Source organism: Embiotoca jacksoni, unplaced genomic scaffold (assembly GCF_022577435.1).
Source record: "Embiotoca jacksoni isolate LCO1_2020_lvr unplaced genomic scaffold, fEmbJac1.0.p SCAF_41, whole genome shotgun sequence".
In the NCBI taxonomy this organism is placed as follows: domain Eukaryota; kingdom Metazoa; phylum Chordata; class Actinopteri; family Embiotocidae; genus Embiotoca; species Embiotoca jacksoni.
The window spans coordinates 2,933,946-2,942,566 of NW_027185394.1; positions in this window are offsets into that span (position 1 = coordinate 2,933,946).

Here is an 8,621-nt window from a genome sequence, read left to right on the forward strand (position 1 = left end):
TTTAAATGTTGTTGTCATAAGTGGAGTCCTAAATGGTGCAGTATGATCACGCAAGAGGACCAATACCTCCCATACTGAGTGCATTTTTAGCAACACTTGCCCAAGAAAAATTGCCCCATGAGGACCCTAAATTATATCGTATCGTATCGTATCGTATCGTATCGTATCGTATCGTATCGTATCGTATCGTATCGTATCGTATCGTATCGTATCGTATCGTATCGTATCGTATCGTATCGTATCGTATTGTATCGTATCATAAAACTGTGCGGTTAAATGTTCGTAACTTATTATGTCTGTGCTGGTTTGTTTTTTTACAGTTTTCCATGAAGCACAAATTTGTCCGATCTAACAGGATTTCTTCGGCTCATCTTCGCTGTACAAACAGTCAGTCAGTGTTTCGGTGTTAATTAATTAATTAATTAATGTGATTTTGATCAACTTTAATCCATTTTTTCAAACTTGTAAAGTTGCTGAGGGTGCGTTTAACGTCTCAAATTGAAAGCATGGTGAGACATCAACGATAAAAGAATCAGAGCCACATCAGTGTCTGGATGAAAACGTATCATATACATACATATACATACATCATATATGTACAACAGAGCTTTTAGATAAAGATGAAAAATGATTTATAAAATGTTTTCCCCATTTTTAACAAAGGTTTTGATTCACCGCCCTCCTTCAAGTTTGTGGTTTTGTCTGCGAGCGGTTGTGAATGAGGCGCGGTGGAAGAGCCTTTTGTTTTCTCCGGGTATCACTTATCTGGGTAAAGAGACCGTGGCCACACAGACCGACGCACACGCAGCCGTCCACGTCCTCTCAATAGTCGCATTTGCGTTGTACATTGACTGAACTCAATTGCCTGTCAAATGCTGTGCACGATTGGACACCAGTAGGTATCAGGCCTAATGCAAGGGAGAGGGGGGAGGGGGGGAGAGGGGGAAGGACCCCCACTCTGTGAACCCCAACCCCCCACATCCCTTTTTCATCTCACCGCCGCAGTTCAATGTTAATGTCCAGTGGTGTCCACTCTTCGGACGAAGAGGTGAACATTTTTTTTTTTTTTTTTAAACCCGGAGAAGAAAGGCTGAAAACGAGAGAAAGAAAACCGAACCTTCCCCTCCTTCTTTTCTCACCCCGGCCTCCTCTTGTTGTGTGCTGTCCAGCTGGCTGTGACCCCGTGACCCCGTGACCCTCACTCCTGACCTTTGGACCCGTTCCCACGCCACGCCTTTTTGTGTCCACCCCGCCATAGCAACACCTTGGTCACCGCTGCTGCCACGGTAACAGATGGACAGGGGGCGCCTGGAAATAACTTCATTCAGCGAGCACCATGGACAATCTGCCCTGACCCCCCCCCCTCTTCCTCCTCCTCCTCCTCCTCCTTCCCTCCTCTGTCTCAAACACATACTTGGACATACACACACACACACACAGCGCCTCCACCCCCCCATTCCCTCCCCCGCCCCCCCAAACAAACTTTGACACCTCCTGGGCCACATTCGAACACCCCCTCGGATCCAGGCCCTCAGCGGGGGCCTCCGGCTATCAGGGGCCTGATAGAGTCATTACCACAGAGATCCCAGATTCACCCTGGCGTTTACACAGGACGCACACGGGAATAAGAATAAGTTGTTGGCACATTAAAACGACCCCGTCTTCCCCCCCAGCCTCCTTACCCCCCCCCCCCCCCAAAAAAAAAACAACAACAAACAACTCACCCACGTCTTCCAATGCTGGTGTCTGAGGTTCGGGGTGTAGGAACTAACTTCTCTGCTGCACTGTAATTATCTCTCTGCTTCTTTTATTAGCTCTATTGTTTTCTCACTTCCTCTGATGAGAAAAGGGGGGGAAGGGGTAAGGGGGGGGGGTCGGTGGTGGTGGTGGTGGTGGTGGGGGGGGGGGACTTGTATACACATAGAGCTGAGCAGCAGGAGATCTGTTTGCCAACTCGGAGACAAACGACAAACTGAATGGAACGGCTGAGGAGCTCAATAAGGTGCAGCAGGAAAATGAACTGCAACAGTTTTGGTGCTAATCAGTAACTAACCTCTAAACAAGGTTGTGTGTGTTTTGTCTCCCTTTTTTTTTTTTTGTTGGGGGGGGGGTAGGTCGGGGAGGGGGGCGGGCAGAGACAGTGAATGGATTTAAGGGGAATAGTGTAATTACTGGTGCTGAATGGGGTCTGCAGGAGAAGACAGAGAGAGAGGAGTTTTTTTTTTTTTTGTCTTTAGAAAAGGGAGCTCTGGTCCTCCGGGTCTCATCTCGCACTCCCCGCCCCGAGCAAACAAACAAGTAAACAAACAAAATGGCAGCCACTCAAACTGAGATTTCCCATCAAGACGGGCTTCAACTTTGTCTTTTATACATTGAAAGTAAACAACAACAAAAAAAATACTTTAAAATAAATAGGTTATTAAGGTCATTTTCGAATTTCGAACTGGGCCGACAGGTGTATGTGGGGGTTGTGTGTATGTGTGTGTGTGTGTGTGTTGGAGGGGGAGGGGGGGCACAGGCAACCGCCAAAGGACTGACCATTGAGGTGAAATCACACAAGCGAAGCCACTTATTCCATTTTTGGGGGGGGATTTCGTAACCCCCACCACCACCCCTCCCCCCTTTCCATCCCTTGCATGCATCTGCATCCCACTATCTTTTCCCTCCACTAACACCCCCCCACCCTCCAACCAACCTCTCCCTCCCCTCATTTCTACCCTGCACCCCCCCCCCCCCCCACACACACACACACAAACCCCCAACACACTCCCTCCCCTCTGCCTCTCTCGCCCAGTTCATTGTACCAAAGGAGATTTTCTCCATTGAGGCCCAGTCTCTTAGGTAACCCCAGCACTGCATGAAATGAGGAGAGGGAGAGAGAGAGAGAGAGAGAGAAACAGAGAGAGAGAGAGAGAGAGAGAGAGAGAGAGAGAGAGAGGGCGGGGAAACTGATAGAGAGAGGGCGAAGGAAATGTAAAAAGGCGGAGGGGAGGGGAGGGCCGGACCAGAGAGAGGGTTGAAGAAGGAGAGGGAGAAGGGATGCAGCATCAGAGGAGGCAGAGCCGGAGAGAGGGAACGATGGAGAAGTGGGACAAGTGCGGTCAGATGTCGAAGAACGATGCAGCTAGAAAAAAAAAAAAAAAAAAAAAAAAACTCGACCCAGAACTTGAAGGGGGAGGAAGGATTGAGAGGATGTCCGTCGCACATGTAAGGATGAACGCTCTGTGGCTGAGAGGGACTTTTATCACATGCTTCTTTTTTTTTTTGTGCAATAATTCTTGATCCAGATTTTAGGCCCCAAAGGGTCCAAATACTCTTCATGTTTTTTCCTGCTTTGAGTTGATTTAACTGATGTAAATTTAGTTGTGACGTCCTCTTTTTTTTTCCACTTTTGAACAGCTCAAGTGTTTTTTTTAAATGACAGTCCAGGAGCCTGAGTGGTGGCAGGAACTGAGGAGCGTAGACCGGGAAAAGTTTGGGCCTTCAGGGCCTCTTTTAGAGCCGGCATGATCTCAGCCTGCCGTGGAAATGAAGAGAGATCTGTTGTGGGCTTTATGTCAAGAAAATACAGCATAGTAGGTTTTTCATTTAATATAGAATAAACATGTTTTAAAGCAGGTATTAGTCAGGGCCTGCAAACTTTTATTGCAAACTACAAGTGGAAAAGGTTTCAACCTTTAGATCTTCTATGTTCCTTAGAATATATGAAGAAGAGCAAAGTCAAATGTTTTCTCGTATACTGACTGTTACAATATAAGTGCATACCAATCTCTGTATTTCAGGAACTTAGATAATATTTAAAGGCGTTTCACTTTTCAAACTTTGGGTTGGATTTTCCGTCTCTGTGATTCAACTGTAAACTTTCCTTCTGCACAGAGACTCTGACTGTAAGGAAAAGGACCCCCTCTGAAACGCTGCCATCCTTTGTGGCCATGCTACTCTGCACCTCAATGGTGGGCACACAGCACATGGGGTTCCCATGAATAGGCCAGGCCTCCACCAAAGACCACATCATTTGGATAAAGACGGGGTCCCACAGAAAGAGAAAAACGCCTCACGGAGCGAATCAGATAAAGAGAAAATGTTGCGTACGGCAAATCAGATTAGGGCGAGTCACAGCTTTACTTTTTTCGTTTTCAGGCCCCTTCCCCTCCTCCTCCTCCTCCTCCTTTTCCTCCTCCTCCTCCTTCTCCTTCCTCCACCCTCCTGCCTCCAACTCTAAGTGAAATTTACTACCGCTGCTGCTCATGTGTCTGATAATAATGCGCTCCACTGCTGTGCTGAGTTATCATCTCAGGCTTTTGTCTTCTTTGATCCGTGTGACCGTTGGGGGACCCACTTCTTCTTTTGTACAAGGTCACATCGCTGGCTCCCTTTGGACGGGCCGGCCCCCGGGTGGTGACCCCTTCGTTCATCATGGTGTCACCAGGCACAGAGGACAAGCATGAGTTAGAGCTCTCTCTCCCTTTTCTCCTCTTTCTCTCGCCTCTCCTTCCCGCTCATTCCCCTGTTCTCATCCTTTCATTTTTTTTTTTTTTTTTCCATCCATACGTGCTGACCTGAAATCTTTGCGGTCAAATACCACGATGGAAATGAGCTCGGGCTCAGTAGCAGAAGTGACATCGGGAGGGAATCACAGCATTCACCGACCGAGGTCGGTTAGTCGAAGCTGGATTCCCTTCATCGGGCCTAAATCTGTTCGTCCGAGTGTTTGTGAACCTCCCGGTGACGCGGAGGACGGAGGTCCGGAGCTGATTGTCCAAACGCAATTCTTGCGTCTGCCTTTGTGAAACCAGGAGTTGTGGATGGACATCACGCCCCTGACCTCTACATATCAGCGATGGACGGACCACCACGGACGGGATAAAACTCCATGGCTTTGTGGGCGGACGAGCGAGAGACAGCGAAAGACAAACAGCGAGAGGGATATTCAATAAGGGAGAGTGTGTGTTTATGTAAATGTAAAGCCTGTAGGAACGTCTCTCCACATTTTTGGAGGTCAGCTCCAGATCAGGTTTTCAGAACCACTCGATCTATTAAAGCTTTTGGGTTTTATTTGTAACAGAGTGGCAAGTTGAGAACTAATATTTCAGTCGATCCAGGTGTTTAAAGTGAAGCTTAAGAAAAAAAATAGTTTTTTTTACTTTAGCGAGGCCACGGTTTACCGGACGAGCTGGTGAGTTATTAACATCACAGCTGACAAGTGATGGCACCAAACAGAGATGGCAGGCGGCAAGCAGCCAAACAGGAAGTACAAATTTAGTTTGTGCAAAAATCTCAAAATCAAAAATTTTCCTAAATCTCAAGAAGATCGTCAACTTCCTCTTGTGAAAATTTTAGTTTCAGCAGGTTTCAATCAACAGTGTTGAAATCAATATAAATGCTGAAATGTCTGTTAACTTCCGATGGAATTTATTCTTTACTTTGTTCATTTTCTTTCCCCACACAGGTGCAAAGTCTAAACGCTTGTACACGCCTGGTCTGCAGAAGCAGGCGTGTCCCGTTTTTGGAAAGCCGGGTTAGAGTCTGTCTGTGGAGCAGAAAAGGCCTGAATAGCTCTCACCGTGTTAAGTACAGTTGAATGTGTCCGGTTCGCACTTCAGCATCGGAGGCTAGAGAGGGTCTCGCCAGATTTTCACTGGAAGGGGTGAGAGTGACAGAAAGGGAGAATGAATGAGGAGGAGAGGGAGTCTGTGTGTGTGTGTGTGTGTGTGTGTGTGTGTGTGTGTGTGTGTGTGTGTGTGTGTGTGTGTGTGTGTGTGTGTGTGTGTGTCTTTCTCTCAGTGTTTGCCCCTGTGAATTTGATTCTGTGTGTTTTCCTGTGTTTGACAAAGTTCAGGGGGCCAGACTTGGAGAAAGAAAAGGGAAAATGAGAGAAAGTCGAGGATTTGAATGAGGCGGAGAGAGAGAGCGAGAGAGAGAGAGAGAGAGAGAGATCTGATGTATAGAGAGAGAGAGAGAGAGAGAGAGAGAGGAGCACAAGAGGGCATTTTTGGAGGGAAAAGAAGAAGGCACCTTAAAAAAAAAAAAAAAATGTGTGTGGTGAGATTGTGCCGCTGCTTCACAGCACGAGTGGCGTAAATTGGTGAGATTTATAGATTGAAGCTGCAGGAAGCGACAACTCGGTCTGGGAAATATGTATAGAGAAAGAGAAAGAGCGAGGCCGAGGGAGAGCGGGGGAGAGAGACGGTGGGAGGGAGATCAAGAGCGGGGCTGCATTAATATGCTAATGGCCTGGGTGAATGCACAACAGGCCCACTGACCAGGCTAATCACTAGTGGACACACACTGAGGCTAATCCCTCATGCAGCACTCACACACATGCATGTTGAAATATTTGGACAGTGACATATTTCTGCACTGATGAGTCGTTGAGGTTTGAAATGCAACGCTGAGGTGGAAGTTCAGACTTTGAGGTTTAATTTCAAGGTTTTTATGACCATAATGAGGCGATGAAATCCCTTTTAATTTAAGACTTCAACGTTTAAGCAAGTAGAAGGATATTGATCCCAACCAGACATGCAAATGAGCATTTTTCTTTTTCTTTCAGGGTTGAATTGTCTCGATTGTTTAAGTCAAATTGTTTCTCTTTTTGCAGATCAGATTGAATGTAGGAAAAAAAAAAATCAGTCCACAAAAGAGGACTGTGGACACTTCAGGCAGCAAAAAGATTTGGAACTGCAACAGTAAGTGGGATGACTTCATTTAAGGTCATGCTGTGACATGTTGGAAATAGGCCTGTTTCATCATGTATTTAATAAATATCAAATTAAAATGAAAAAGATCCTCAGTCACTAAACTCAATCTAATGTAGGAGTTCAGGGTTTCACAAGTGTTGCTTTTATGTCTTTGTGTCTTTTATGTGTTTTTTTTTTCATGTTATCCTGTTTTGTAATATGTGATATTGTTTTCATGTCGGTAAAATGGATGCAGAATACAAAAAATAAAACCCCACTTTTTTAAATCAGTCTTGGTGTTTTGTTGTGTTTCTTCCACTCAGGCAAAAAAAATAAAAAAAAATAATTGAAGTTTGCTGTATTTTAATGAAACAATTACGTCTGCAGGTTTTTTTTTTTCTGGCAAACAGAAAAAAAATCTTCAAAAGTTTTGAGGACAAACTTGCATCATTAAATATAATAACCAATAAGTAGGGGTCACAAATGTTTAGATTTTTCCCCTCTGAAGTGAAATAAATGGACCACAATGACTGCCTGGACTGCAATAAAAGAGTATACATTTAATTTGGAAAGTAGTTACATGTCTTTAATTTAAAAAAAAAAATACCTGTATAGTTGGGAAGTATTCAGGGAGGTGTGTTTTTTTTTTTTGTAATACCGTCTTTGTCCTCTTGGAGGAGATAAAGTATTAAAAAAACAAAATCCTCCTGGTAACTCCCAGCATTCAACCTCAGGAGATGACAAGAACAACAATGTTATGGTTTAAAGACTTTTCCCTTTTCATATGTTCATACAAGCCATTTTTAAACTAAAGCATTTTTTTTAACTGCAGAACCATTTTCTAATACAACAGTGTTGTTATTTACAGATAAAAGGAAACTGAAATCCAGTGAGAAAAGTAAATAGGGAGTGTTTTTTTATATTGTACTCAACAAGAGCTGCATTTTTATCTGAAATTTTTTAATGGTGAAGTCATTATCAAAATGAACTGATAATTTTTTTTAAATATCTGTTAAGCCATTAAAACTTTAAGTCCTGAAAAGCAGTTTATGTCTGTTATGTATTTCCCAAATGATGCTATTTATTGTGTTTTTATGATATATTATGATGTTGTTCTTTGTTTTTCAGATTGTGTTGTCATTTATTGTTGTTGTTGTTGTTGTTGTGGATGCTCTTTGTGCAAAGCAAATTCCCCTGGAAGCCCTAAAGGGTTCATTCATTCATTCATTACATTCTTATATTCAATTATTATTAATTTTTGTGATGTAAAATTCATATTTGCAACACCTACACAGTCTCTCTGTCTAAACCTTTCTGTCAAATGCGAGAAACAACAAAAACACAGTTCATATAAACTAGAAGTACTTGTAATAATAATAATAATATTATTGCATATTTTGTTGTTGTTGATTTTCAATCAGTACATCTCAGTTTAATTATGCAAATATATTTTGCATGGTTTTTTTTGTGTGTAAAAAGTACAGATACTTTTCAGAGTGAACATAAATAAATTGATTGATTGCTCGACACTGAAAACTGGGAAAAAAAAAATCTCTGATGACAATAGAAAATCTCTGATTAAATTGATGTGTGTGGTGCCACAGTAGTAATGAGAATGTAAACGATTGTGCTTTTATGTTCACAGTGAATAAGATTCAAGTTTCTTTACTACCCTTATATTTTTACATTAAATTAATTTAATATATTTCAAAGAATAAATAAATTAGGAATAAGATCAGAAATTCGCACGTAATCAATATAGAATAAAAAATATAGGTAGAAAACAGTCTGCGTGAGCAGAAACGGGGCAGCGAAGATAAGGAGCGGAAGAGGTCACGTGATTGTTCGTATTGATCTGCTCCGAAAATAACCTGCGAAGACGCGCTCGAGCTGAACTCGTCTTGACCTCGTGACCTCGCGCGCGCTGGGTGCGTCTCCCTCGCT